The following is a 14,057-nucleotide window of genomic DNA, read 5'->3' on the forward strand; positions in this document are numbered from 1 at the left end:
AACATGGAGAACTAAAAAAAATAACCTTATAAATGTTACTGGGTGTTTCTAAACCTACCCCATAAAATAAAAACCTATCCCTCCCCATCTGTAAAGCTAAGAGCAGTTTCTCACCCTGTACAAATTTAATGCCTCCTCAAAAATCACTTTTTTGTGATTGATATTGAATCATTGAAGATTGTGCTATTTCTGAATTCCAAAGTAGGACAAAAGTATCCTTTAAAGGGAAAGTACAATATCTACCCTGTGAGTATACTCCCCTGCAAGCCCAAGGATAATCAAATGATTCCATGGGCAAAATTGCTAAGTGGGGAAAAAAAGGGGGGTACATTTTCCTCCCTCTTCTTTCTTTCTTTTTTTTTTTTTTTCTTTTTCCTGAAGGGTAACTGACCTGTTTATCCCATTGACCCAGTTTCCAAGGAAAGCCACTTAGTAGAGCCTCACATTATTAACTGGAGGTAATCCTTGCTTTCTCCAGGCGGAACTTGCTAAGTATGTCCATCTGCAACTTTTTTTAGGGCAACTTGTCTATTTTAGTATTTAATTTTATAGAAATAAACAATTTTTTTAACAAGGAGGGTTTGACTCATTCATCACTCCATCCCAGGACTTTCTCTTACCACTCAGCTCAGGTATACATATCTAAATCTAATTAATATCCTTGTCGTGAAGCTCTAAATCTAAAGCGTAGGGAAATTTTGTTTTTGAAGGATATATTTCTTGTAAGACAAATATTTTGAACCTTGTTTTGTTCCATCTTAGCAGGAGACGTTTCTATCCTCAGTGTTCTGTTATAGTATTTATGTCTGTTTTGAATTATTGAGTTATCACATGGGAAATCTTTGACTCCTGGTAATGGGCTTGTTCTGTAGATGTATGCACTAAGAAAGGCGAGATCTCCAGTAGAGCATTTAGAGTAGTGCATTATCACACTAGACAACTTTTTATTTTATTTCTGTTTCTTCATGAATTTTTGAATGTGGCCATAGCTTCAAAAAGCTCCATTGCACTGATAATGTGCATGTTGTTTATGTAACACAGATGCAGGTATAAAGCAACAAAGCACTGTACTGTAATAGAGTTGTACAATAGTACAATTCCTAATGGAAAGGGTGACTTACATAGAAGCGGGGTGGAGGGGGGCACAGTTGCAGCAACGTGTGCTGGGGCTTTTTGGGTGTCTTGGTGGTTAGGGTGTTACTCAACTAGGTGTTATCTAAAGACTAGGTTCTTTCCTGAAGAGGTGAGGTAATGCTTGGCAGATTTAACCGGGGAACAGATTTGAAAACCCTAGATTAGTAGTTCCCAATCTTTTGGCTCCTGAGGACCCCTACTGAATCATTACTGGAACCTGGGGGACCCCCAAGCAATTTGTATGATTTACATTTCAAACATTAAAACAGTAATTTACAAAAAAATATACACCAAACTAATACTCGAATTACTAAAGATATAATTATTTTGTTTTGAAAAAATATGAAAAAAATGTAAACATTTTAATGGGAAGGTTGGTGCTGTATCTCGGCGACTAACTTCTCAGTGTTTCCTCGGGTCAGATTGTACATTTCCCAGGAGATTTCTGTTTTTACTTTATATGTACATAAGATTTGAGGAAGCTTTTTCACATAAATACGTGGTGGGAAATGGAAGTAAATCCATAAGGGCCTCTCAGCTCTCCATAACGTCCCTGTCACATGTAATTCATATGTTTTTATAGCACCTCTCATACCAGTGTAGGGTATCGGAGCACTTTACAGGGGACTATTTGGGGTAGGAGTCACATGTAGGTATTTTCTAAGAGCGTTTGGTCAGGAGAAGCACAAACTCAGGATTGAGAACACAACACAGTGGTTAGCGCTGGCTTTAATAATAAGAATGTATTTCTACACAAGCAAACCTTTTTTTAGCAGCATAAGGAAAATGAAAGAACTGGGGAAAAAAACATAACTTTCTAATTTGTGCCATGCAGGTTCAATGCAGCTCTTTAATGGCAGCGCATAGCTCACTGTGTTAAATTACGATTATGAACTGCACAGTAACAAAATAATCTCTGTGACAAAAGCAGTAAACCACTGTACCATGCACATAAAATACTGTTCTTTGCATGATGCACATTCTTTGCAGCAGGGATATTAACCATCTGCTCTACCTTTGAGTCAAAACTGCCTCTGCCCAAAACTCTCATACCTCTCCAGCAGGCACATTAATCACTAGAGTTATCTAGGCACTTTTATTTTTGCTGTACCAAAGCTAAAGCTTTGCAGTGCTTTTAAAACTGCTGAACAAAGGAAGTAATAAATATGAAAACAGGCACATGTTTGTAAGAGGCCGCAGCTGGAGGAGTGCCTTCCCGCCAGGACTGCGGACTCCCTGGGAATGTGTCACGGACTCCTGGGGGTCCGCGGACCACAGTTTGGGAACCACTGCCCTAGATGCTTAGATTGTGGCGTCCTCGCATCTAGCTTTCTTTCTATCTTTTTTCATTATTTTATTTTTTATAAACAAATTTATTGGGTTTTGTACAAGTGAGACAGTAGAACACTTTAAAGCATGTTAGGGAAAAGACACTTTGATCTAACACATCATTAATACACACATAGGAAATTGCCATGGCAAGACATCAACATTACTCCCCACAAAAAACCTTATATTAAATGACCAAGCCATTTGCCCCAGACTTGATATTTTTTGTGAGGGCAATGCCGGGCCTCGTTAACCGGTCTCTTCTTTCACTGAGTTGCAGTACCATGCTTGGCGACCATCCGGGCCATGCCTAAAAATATTTTATCAGCTCTTGTTGCCCTGGGACCCTCAAGGACTCCAAGCAGAAGCGCCAAGGGGGTATGGGGAACCTCCCATTGGTCAGCTCCCCCACCACTGCGGCCCAGTACTCTTGGATCCTGGGGCATAGCCAAACCACATGATAAAAGTCGGCGGGGCGGCGTCACAAAAGGGACAGATGGATTCAGGAATGAGACCCGCCCGGTATAGCCTAGCTGGGAAAAGGTATGCACTATGCAAGTAATATGTTTGGATCAGATGTAATTTTGGGCGAGATAGTGATGGTCCTCATCATCATTAGGGCATCTCTCCAGTCCTCCTCCTCGAGGGGGCCTTTCCAGTTCTCCCAAGAGCTCTAAGCTGTTTCTGTAGTACCAGGGATATTTATGATCAGTGTGCAGTATATTTTGGATAACCTCACCTTTGCCCATCGCCCCATGAGCTTGACTTCTAGTGGGCTGACTTCAGGAAGAGAGCAGACAGGTGGGCATATGAGTAGAGGGCGAGTCTTAGTTGTAGATATTTGTAGCATTGTGTTAGCCAGTGCAAAGTCGGTCTGAAGGGCATGTGTGTGTACCCCACCAAACATCACCTAATTGGGAAATGCCTATAAGGTCCCAGCAGGGATGTGGAATTCCTATACATCCTGTTTGGGGTCAAGGGCAACAAGGTTTTATGTTTACTTTGTCCTTGGGACAAGTAGGCCCAACCCTCTGCAGCACAAACCCTTTGGCTGCCTGTTTTACTCTCTGCAGTTGAGGTAATGTGTTTCCAAAAGATAATGCTGTTTGAACTTGTATTTATGGTTCATTATTTGAAAGCCTTCATTATTAGGGTGAGTGCTGTAAATAAATGTTTTAAGGTCACACTTCACTACTGACGTTGGTTCCAGTACAAAAAAAAACAAAACGTGTATACACATGTTTGAAAAGTTTAGGCTATGAGGCTAAGTATAATGCTCCCAGAATGCTCTCTGATTAGATGCAAATGAAGTGTCATTTAGTAAAATGTGTTGATGCATGCTAGCATTTCCCAAAAATTTATCTAATGGAAAATCAGTGTAACCATTTTCAACACGAATATGGGAAGCATGAAAATAAACAAACACTGAGAAAGCCAACTGGTCTGACATATTTTTATAAGTCTTTTAGTTTCATCAATACGTGTCTTGTTTTGACATGGCTTTTGTAACACTTTATTGTTGTGGGAGCTACCAGGCCCTCAACATTGTAACAAACACTGGCAAAAAAAACCCAAAATGTTTTTGAACTCTAAAAGCACACGTTGCCACCAGTGGCATAACAAAGGCCCCGCAGCCGCCCTCCAGGGGGCCCTTTCAGCACAGCACCTGCCCTGAGTGAGTCTGGAGAGGGGGCTCCTCCATGTTCTTTGCAAAGGGGCACCCTCCAGTTTCGTTACGTCACTGATTGCCACTGTAGTTCCTGACACTGAACAAAACTACTTTGTGTGCCAATATGCTCCTTGTGGAAGAGCAGAATGCGATCACTCACAGTAAAGCCAGCCGAAAGAGAGAGAAATAGAAGTTTAATAAAAACAAAATGTCTTTGTTAACACCAGACCTAATTAGGGACCAAGACCCACATGTAGGTAGCTTTTTGCATGTCGCAAACAGCGACTTTCGCTGTTTGCGACGTGCAAAAAGCACCTTGCGATGCACAAAGCCAGTTTTGCACTCGCAGTGCAATGTAGGATTGTTTTGTGACCGCGAACGCGGGCGCAAACCAATCGCAGTTTGCACCCATTTCAAATGGGTGCTAACACTTTCGCAAAAGGGAAGGGGTTCCCATGGGACCCCTTTCCCATTGTGAATGTCACTGTAAACATTTTTGCGGACCACTGCCTGCTCTGAAAAAAATGAAACGAAAAAGTTTCATTTTTATAATTCTCGTTTTCCTTTAAGGAAGCAGTCACAGACATGGTGGTCTGCTGTCTCAAGCAGGCCACCATCCCTGTGAGGGCCGCTATTCGCAAGGGGGTCGCAAATTGCGACCCACTTCATGATTATTCACTAGTTGGGCATTTGCGAAGCCCTTGCTCATCACAGATGGTGTCAGGAACACCATCCTACACACAGATTTGCGACTCGCAAATTGCAAGTCGCAAATCTGAACCTACCTACATGTTGCCCCCAAATTCTTAAAGAAAGTCACAAAAGTGCACCCATGGTATATGTCGTACCCCTGTAAAATATTTGTGAACTGTATTTTAGCATGGGTAAATACGCATGTGTAGATTTGCTCATGTGAAAATCTATTGAGCTTTTGCAAGTTCATTTTCCCTCCGGCCACTTTCTTCCCAACCCTGGAAGAAGTTCTAATTCTGCCATTGTCAGGAGTAAATGTCCAACCTTTCTTATTATGGGAAAATATTAGAGAGAAGCTGGTGAAAATCTTTAAAACCATGCAGGTTAGTAGGTTTGCAGACTCAAAGGCATTCCAGCCCTGGAACTATTGCTTACTGCTTCCTCCAGCCTCAGTATGCAGATCTGCAGAAAGGTGGCAAAATAAGGAAATTGCTGCAGTAGGGATTGAAACTGCAAGTATTCAAGCCCTACTAAGGTAGTAGCCCTGGCATAATCAGAGAGGCTATTATCAGTATCAGAGCTCTTACATAATGAGATTGCTGCCATAATTTGTCGCCACACTACATGGCACCAAAGGGACAAGTAGATCTTTTTACAGGACAAGTAGATTTGAGAAGCAACCTGTCCCCTGGACAAGTAGATATTTTAATAAATTCCACACCCCTGGAGTCCCACCTCCCAAAGCTTTGCAGGAAAGCTGCCTCCTGCAGCCAAGTACCGTGCCATAGGGTTGTTTGCTGCATGAGTGTTAAGTTCCATTGAGTGTGACGCAGGGCCTCCCTCCATGCCAGGAACACCGCCTTCATCACCGGCAGCATCTCCCGAGGGATTGGGGATCCATAAAGCATACCGAAAATTTGAGAGAACCCCAAAAGGAACAGTTCTAATGGGTACACGGGTTCTGACCAACCTCCTATTAAATCAGTAATGAATCACTAATAGATGGGAAGCCAAGTAGTATAAGTAGAGGTTAACCATTGTCCAAGGTCACTAGTATTGATTTGGAAGGATTCGTGCTGAGTCCCAATGCCTCCCCAAAGCACTAACGGGTGTCTGAGGCAGCGTGGGCCGCTCGTTGCGGGATCTGCAAAGTAAAGGAGGACATTGTCTGCATACAAAGCAACGCAGTCCTTGTGTCCTTTGCTTCGTTTCCTATGGCCAGGATGTATCAGAGTAGGTAGGGACAACTTGATTAAGCCGGGTGGCATGGATTGCTGCGAATATCTTAACCTCCCCTTTAATGAGAGAGATTAGAAGATAGTCCGCACAAGCCATTGATGGGGGGTTTTGTTTTCGGAAGCACCACTGTCATGGCTGTGTCTTTCTAGTGGGTAAGTACCTCTTCATTCTGCCTCTTTGTAGAAAGGCAGAAGATCCCAAAACATGGCATAACATTCTGCTTCAGAACGATCTGGTCTGGGGGTTCCCAGGGGCCATCACGGATAATGCCCACCCATCTCCTTGGCTGCAAGCTAAGAACCTTGTCTAGAGTCCGGGTCTCCGTCCATGAAAATCTGGGGCGGGGTATCACGTCCAGGAATCAAAAGGAAGAGTTGACGTCTCTCCCAGGAATTGCTGTATATAGACTCTTGATATTGGGGGGCGAACGCTTATCCCACCTCTGGGAGAGGGTGGAGCGTTTTCTCCTGTTCATCAACAATTTCTCGCATGATTCTAGTCACCTGGCGTTGAGAGCTTCCCGTTCTTGTCTTCCCAACCATACAGCCTGGCTGTCGTGGCACGCCATATAAGTTTAGCAGAGATTGTATACATATCTCCTCGTATGGGAGGTTTAGTCGGCAAGAAATGTCACCCAGTGAACCTTGAAAAGGCACGGGCCACCAACTTGGTGATGTGGAGAGAGCGATCCTGCTCCTATGCGCGGATGTATCCTTTAGCTCCCACAGTCCCCTTGAAGCAACGGATCCTTTGTTTGTATGGAAGTATGCTTGAAGTTTAGTACAGATGGCCTGGACGCAGGATTTGTCTTGGGGATACCAGACATTGAAGCTCCACATGGAACGTAAACCACCCTGAGGAGTCATTTTGTGGTCTTGAGTCTTGTGATGTCTTTGCTATATGTCATGGGTAGTCCTGCAGAGGTTTTGATCTTGGATGCTAGGTAAGATGGGGTGACATTTTGTGCGGCTCAGTAAGGTATGCACCAGATCTCGAAGGACATTTTGGCAGGAGGAGAGGGCTTGTTGATGCCAGAGTGCTGTCCTTACGTGAAAGTTCCAAAGACGTTTGACATTGTGTGTGTGTGTGTGTGTGTGTGTGAGATGCAGCATCAAGTGCCTTAATCAGTTGGGTTAGGTGGGATGCTGGGGTTTTGGTGAGTGAACTTTTCCTCTTTCTGGTGAGACTTTACTACTGTCTGGATTGCTGCCCTGAAAGAGTCATCTGGGAGAAGAACTTGCTTCACTCTTTAGAGGCAAGAATGTTTTTTTCTTTTTTTTTGTTTTTTCCCCCCATCTTGTTGATGTATTTTGAAGCTGAGATTAGTGTCCATGTAAAAGTTGAGTCGCAGCTGTTGACAAGTCAGGGTGTGAATCTGTTGAGGTTTATCTGTTCAAGCCCCTTCTGTAGCTGCAGTTGTTTGCTGGCTTTGCCCTGAGAATAAATTCTGTCTTCTGCAACTCAACTCTGTGTGCTCTGGTCATCGAGGTGTAGATGGGGGCAAGATTCGCCTTCTTCAGGTTGGTGTCCTTGCTAAATGTCACCCTTGTGCAGAGTTCACCATCTTGTGCATATTGATGGATACTGATAGCTACATTGACTCATGTATACATGCAGGATAATTTGTGAGAGGATTTAGCGTAGGGGCATCTCACATGGCGTGGATGGGCTCAGACCATCAGTAGGCCTACTGCACTGTATTTGTCAGTTACTAGTTACACCATTGTTGCAAGTTGCTCATCAGTCCCATTGAAAATCTGAGACTTTTGAGCAAGACTCCGTGGTCAACTGTGTCAAAGGATGAAGGCGGAGTAGCACGTACAGGGAGACATTGCCGTGATCTTAAAAGCCTTGACATCCAATTGGTTGGTTTCTGTGTGCTGCTGCAGAGGTTGAATTCTGAATGGTTGGACCTGGATTGTGTTTGATGTTCTCCTGAAGCTGGTCGTTGACTGGCTTTTCAGAGATCTTTTTTCCAGATGCAGTATGTGTCTTGGGTGGTAGGGAGTTCATTCTGATTCAGGTTGAATTTCTTAAGAAATGGTAGAATAGGATTAGTTCTGATGACATCTAGGAAGGGACATAAGAAAGTAATGTGTTGATATTTAGTGATGCTAGTGTGTCTCTGCATATGCCCATTATGATTGATGTAAATGTAAATTAGCACTTGTATAGCGCACTACTCACCCGTTAGGGTCTCAAGGCGCTGTACTCATACCGCTATGGAACCCCTCCTGGCTTTTCCCTGTGAGGCGCCCACTCCTGAGCACCCCAGGGTGAAGCCAGGCATCTAAGCACTGTTGGGGCCGTTGTGGAGATTAAGCAAGCTATTGCCCAGAGTTGCAGAGTGGGACCCATGAATTAGATTAGGCACCGAGGCGAGAATTATCTGGTCAAGGGGAATTGAGCCCAAGACCTGCCGAAGCGGGACTTGAACCCTGGTCTTGAGCCAGATCTCTGCTTCAGGGTCTGCCGCTCTAACCATTGAGCCACACTTCTCCACAATGATGATAGCATGGTGTCTTTGTAGGACGTGGCCTTTGTCACTGTAGTATCATCGTCTTGTCTTCTGTGCATTGGGTTTGCAGTGTAGGCTATTTAGGTTTGTTGCTGGGAGAAATGATGACAGACTTGAGTTTTCTTTCGATGTGCTATTGAGTGATGTCTGTGTTCTCCTTTAATACGTTTTTGGTTGGACTGGGAGTTGTAAGGGTAAGGCAGTGTGGAACGGCTGAGGTCAGGTTATTATTATCTGCAAAGCAACAATGTTTGATGGATGACTACGATTGCCTCTCGATCTATTGGGTACTGTAATTTTGTGCAACAGGGTCATCTGGTGGGTGGTGGTAGGGCACTGCCTGGTTTCTACTATGAGTGCTTTAAGACCAGGAGTTGTGATAAGATCACACATGTCAGCAGCTTGCAGAAGTTCTCTGTGAGTACTGGCATTAGCAAGTCAGCAGAATTGGGAGTGCTTGGTGTTGGTGCTTGTGAATGTGATGCTAATGAGGGTTGATTGAGCATTGTTGGTGAGTGGGACATAACTTGTGCATGTGAGGTTTGTGATGTCTTGTGGTGGGTAAGAGACATACTATGCAGTTGTTGGAAAGGTACAGAGTGAATGTGGTGTAGTGGATCTGTTCATTGGCACTTATGTGGTCACAACAGAAGGTGCCCTTCTCTGCTATCAAAGTACTCATTGAGGACTATAATTGTGAACTCTACAGTTGATAGTATACCAGGACCCATCTGGCTTTACAGCTGGGAGAAGCAGAATCGCCAACCTGCACAGGTACCCATGGTCCATATTCACTGGAGGAAAGCAAAAAGGCTTAGGTCATCCTAGAACACCTTAGATTCCTTGGGATAGGATTTTATTTTATTTAATGCTTTTTACAATTCTGGTCCCCAGCTTCTGGACAGGGGTTGATGTTGATTGTACTACTCCCAGATTATGGCCAGAGTGAAACTAATGATATTATCACAGACCGTTGGGAGTTTCGATGGAGAAGGAGAAAAGGATGCCACCATTGCCTCTGCAGTTTGCATTAGCGGTGGAGGTCATAGAGTGTAGGCCCACAGTGGACTTGCACCAGCAAGGAATTATAGTTGGAAGCACTACACGTACCGTATCACTTCATGCTGATGAAACAATGATGTATATGTCCAAACCTGAGAGAATGGTCCCTAAATTACTTCCATTAGTACACATTTGGGACCTTGTTTGGTCTGAAGATTAAATGGGGGAATCCACATTTTTCCTTTGGGAAACTGGGCGAAACCGTGAGTGGAAAACTTACCTGTCAGGATATGGGTGAGTGGTGTTAGAATAGAATGTTGAAGTACGTAGGGATACAGATCATGCACCCAGAATGTGTAACTGTAGCATTAAATCTTAAGGAACATGGAGAGGATGCAGAGTTCTCTTTCCTTTCAGCTGAAACTGCCAGTGTTCAGGTGGATCATCTTGATGAAGATGGTAGTGCCCCCGTTGCTTATGTGCATTCCAAGGAAAAATGGGCCTGATCTCATGTTAACTGATTAAAGGATTAGCTAATGTGCTGAGTCCGTTGTTAGATGCTGGCACCGGACCTGGAATTAAATTGGCAGCCCAGATGCTTCCATATGAGAAAAGTGGTTTGGAACTGGTCTTGAATATTACTACTTTGCATGCATTGTAGCTTGAAAAATTGACTTCTGTGACTGGAAATGACTCCCGGCTGGGAGTGGTCTCTTCTGACAAGGTTTTGAAGGAAGAAGTGACTAGGAACTCTGTGTATAAATGCATGCAGGACTGGCAGGAGTGACGCATATTTGGTGTCATTTATGCCTCCTATTTGGCGCGAGGTGATATTGTGAGTGACAGGGCGTGAGCCATTCACTGGTGAGGAGGGACTATGGGCTCTCCTTTTCTTTGAGAAACTGTGGCGATAGTCCAACATTATACTAATACAATTATCCTGCTGTAAAATAGGAGATCTGCACCGTGGAGATCTGTGATATTCAACAAAAAAAAACAACGGCATTTTGGAGTGTTATGGTGAAAGGTTCTTTTTTTTTTTATTATTATTATTTTTTTTAAATATATTTTTATTGCTTTTAAACGGGGGGGAAAAACATAAAATTTCCGAATACAAAAATCACAAAGCGTACCTTTAACAAAGAATAATGTGACTTAAACAAATATCCAAACCTTAAATAATATAACGTAGTGTAAAGCAAGGTGAGGTAAAATAAAATAGAATGGTTTTGGGACAACCAAAATATGTCCAAGGGTCTGAGTCTTTTGGGGTTAAATCTTATGTGGACATAAAAAGCATGGGAGTGTTTGACTGTGTGGTGCTGGGTCAAAGAGGTTCTATCGCGACCTATGGGCTTTGGTCAAACAGGGTGGAAGGGGTCAAGGGGACCCCCGTCAGGGGGCCGTCCCAACCGTGTCAGCCTGTCAGGAGAGGATTCCACACCATCTGCTCGGCATTTTATGTGCACCCCCATTTCCACCATATCTTGTTATATTTGCTTGGGCATCCCCTGGCCTCGTACACGGGGTTTTCACATAGTGCGAACCAATCAACACCCCGCCTCCATTTAGACAGTGTGGGGGCCGCTCCTGCCTTCCATTCCGTCACAATGTCCCTCTTTGCCACCAGACATGCCACTCCAACAAAGGTACGATCTGGTCTCCTTAAGTCCATCTCCCCCATTGCCCGAAGGGGAAGGGGGCCAACCTCCACCTGAGTGTAGGACCTTCGAGATTTCTCCCACTATTGCCCTCTAGTACGTCGAGATAATGGGGCATGTCCAGATCATGTGAAAAAAAGTCAGCGTCGGGGCTGAAACATCGAGGACAAGCGGAAGTCTGTCGCAGGCCAGCCCTGGAGAGTCTCACAGGTGTGAGGTAGGCTGTGTGAAGGAAGAATGTCTGTAACACTCGGAATCGGGACGACATTGATAAGGTCCTGGAGACCATTAATGCATCTATCCAATCTGCCTCCTCAATTGGGCCTACCCAGCCCTCCCACTTCTGGCGAAGTTCCCCAAGGGGGGTGGGTGGTATTGGAGAGTAAGGAACGGTAAAGTTGGGATATTCCTCTTTTGCCCAGATCACCCATCAGGGTCCTCGTCTCCATAGGGCTGCTGTCAGGGACGATGTCTCCCGGTTTGACGTGTACCAGAAGTGCGTGTCCGAGCTGTAGGTATTTGTGGAATTGATTATTATGTAAGGAGTAAGTTTCTTGGAAATCTGCAAAGGACCACATATGTGACTCGCCCCAGACATCCCCCAGGGTAGATATCCTTATATTGTCCCATTTTTGGAATCCCTCTAGCGTTGAGACCTCACGTAGGTGAGTTCTCCGCCACAGGGGAGTCTGTTGGGTGAGGAGTCCCCCCCCCCCCAAGCCCGTTAATCTTTGGACTGCGCGCCAGCCCTGCAGCACTACCCTCGTGATATCTGGGGTGTCACTGGGGATACGGCCCCCGTATAGGGCATCAAAAACTCCAGAGTGCCCGAGTGTCTGAAGCTCACACATGTAAGCAGGATCGGACCACCCTCCTCCCAGCCAGTCATTGATCACCAGGAGGTGAGTGGCTAGGTAATAGAGGTAGATATTGGACAAGCCTAACTCTCCATCGTATGTATCTCTCTGGCATGTAACTAGGGCCAATCTAGGGCGGGAGCTGTACCACAAGAATCGGCGTGCCACTGTGTCTATTTCGGCAAACCACTTTCGGGGGATTGAGTGTGGAAGATTCTGCAGGAGGTATAGGAATCTGGGGAGTATCATCATTTTGTAGAGGGCTATTCTGCCCAACAAGTTGAGGGGTAAGGTCCTCCATTTTTGGAGGTCGATTCTAATTTTTTTGGTAAGTGGCGTGACGTTTAGTTCCCATGCCTGCTCGGGTAATAAGGCTACGTGTATGCCTAGGTACTTAAAATTATTTCTACGGATTGGGATGTTACTTTGCCAGTTGATACACTCTCTGGATGGATGTAGGGGAACCAGGAGAGATTTGCTGGGGTCTAAAGCCAGACCAGAGGCTTGGAAAAAGAGATCCAAGAGTTCAAGGATCCACAGACTGCTTGTAGCCAGGTTTGAGATGTAGATGGGGACATCATCCGCGTAGAGAGCCACTCTGTCTTCAGGGCCCTCAGGCCATGCCCATCCCCCCATCAGGGGGTCCTCCAGCAGTAGTTTCGCCAGGGGTTCTATCACGAGTGCAAATAGCAATGGGGATAAGGGGCATCCCTGGCGGGTGCCACGACGTATGGGAAATGGGTCAGAGACCACCCCGTTTACTTGGACACAGGCCGTCGGGTTGGAGTAAAGTAGTTTAACGAGGCTTCAGAACTTTGGTCCAATCCCGTTGTGTCGAAGGACTTGTTCCAGATAGGACCAGTCCACAGTATCAAAGACTTTTTTTGAAATCTAGGAGAAGGGCTAGCGCTGACCGAGACAGGATCCCCCGATATGCTAAGGCCGAGTGCAACCGCCTAATGCAATGTCTGGTGCTGCGTGAGGGCATAAACCCGCACTGGTCAGGGTGGACCAGTGTGGGAAGAGCAGGTTTCAATCTAGTAGCTAGTATTGTTGACAGCGCTTTGATTCAGATGTTAAGAAGGGAAATAGGCCGGTATGCTGAGCAGTTACACGACGGGGGCTGGGTCCTTACTACGATAGTGGCCTGGTCAATCTCGGAGGGAAAGTGGCCCTCTCTTTCAGCTTCCTCGTACATGTTAAGGAGGTGAGGGTTTAATATCTCGCCACATCGACAATGGAGTTCCGACAGGAAGCCTTCTGGGCCGGGGGTTTTACCTGACCAAAGGTTGTGTTATCGCCCCTGCTACCTCAGCCAGGATTATTTCCGCATCTAGAGCCTCTCTTGCTGCCTGTGAGATCCGGGGGAGCACCACGTCCTTCAGAAGGGGAAGCTCTCTCTCGGTTGGAGGCCTGGGGCGCTCCACTTACAGCCTCGCATAGTAGGAAGCAAAGGTCTGTGCGATATCATATGGGGAGCTAACAAGTGTTCCCGATGCGTCAAGGATTTCAGGAATTACTGTCGGCTAGAGGTTGCGTGGCCAGCCAATGCAGGAGCTTTCCGTTCCTGTCTCCCCAGCCGTATATACGGGCAGCCTTCGCTCTCCAGATATGTTTTGCGGATTCGAGGGTTAGATGTTTAAACTCCTCTCTAGTGAGTTGTCTTAGTATGGGGGTGGACATGTCACCTGAGCGTTGGCGTTCAAGTCGTAGTGCCTTGGCTTCTAGGGCTGACAATTGTTCGTCCCTGGCGCGTTCCCGGATAAGAACGAGGTGCTTTGCATAGCCACAAAGGGTGGCCTTGCAAGCCGCCCAAATTGTGCCTGGGGATCGCACTGTACCCAGGTTATGTTCAAAATATTGGGTAAGATGGTCTCTGATATCTTGGGTGTATTCGGTGTCTTGCAGGTGCCAAGCATTTAGGCGCCACAGCGGGCATCGGGTCGGATCTAAGC

The 14,057-nt window shown here is 45.5% G+C and overlaps 1 protein-coding gene across 1 annotated transcript in view; it reads left to right on the top strand.

Annotated features, from left to right (window-relative positions):
• PPWD1 (peptidylprolyl isomerase domain and WD repeat containing 1) overlaps nucleotides 1-14,057 on the top strand; it is a 299,399-nt gene that overhangs the window by 7,705 nt on the left and 277,637 nt on the right. The gene's annotated exons all lie outside the window — the stretch shown is intronic.

Source organism: Pleurodeles waltl, chromosome 1_1 (assembly GCF_031143425.1).
Source record: "Pleurodeles waltl isolate 20211129_DDA chromosome 1_1, aPleWal1.hap1.20221129, whole genome shotgun sequence".
NCBI lineage: Eukaryota > Metazoa > Chordata > Amphibia > Caudata > Salamandridae > Pleurodeles > Pleurodeles waltl.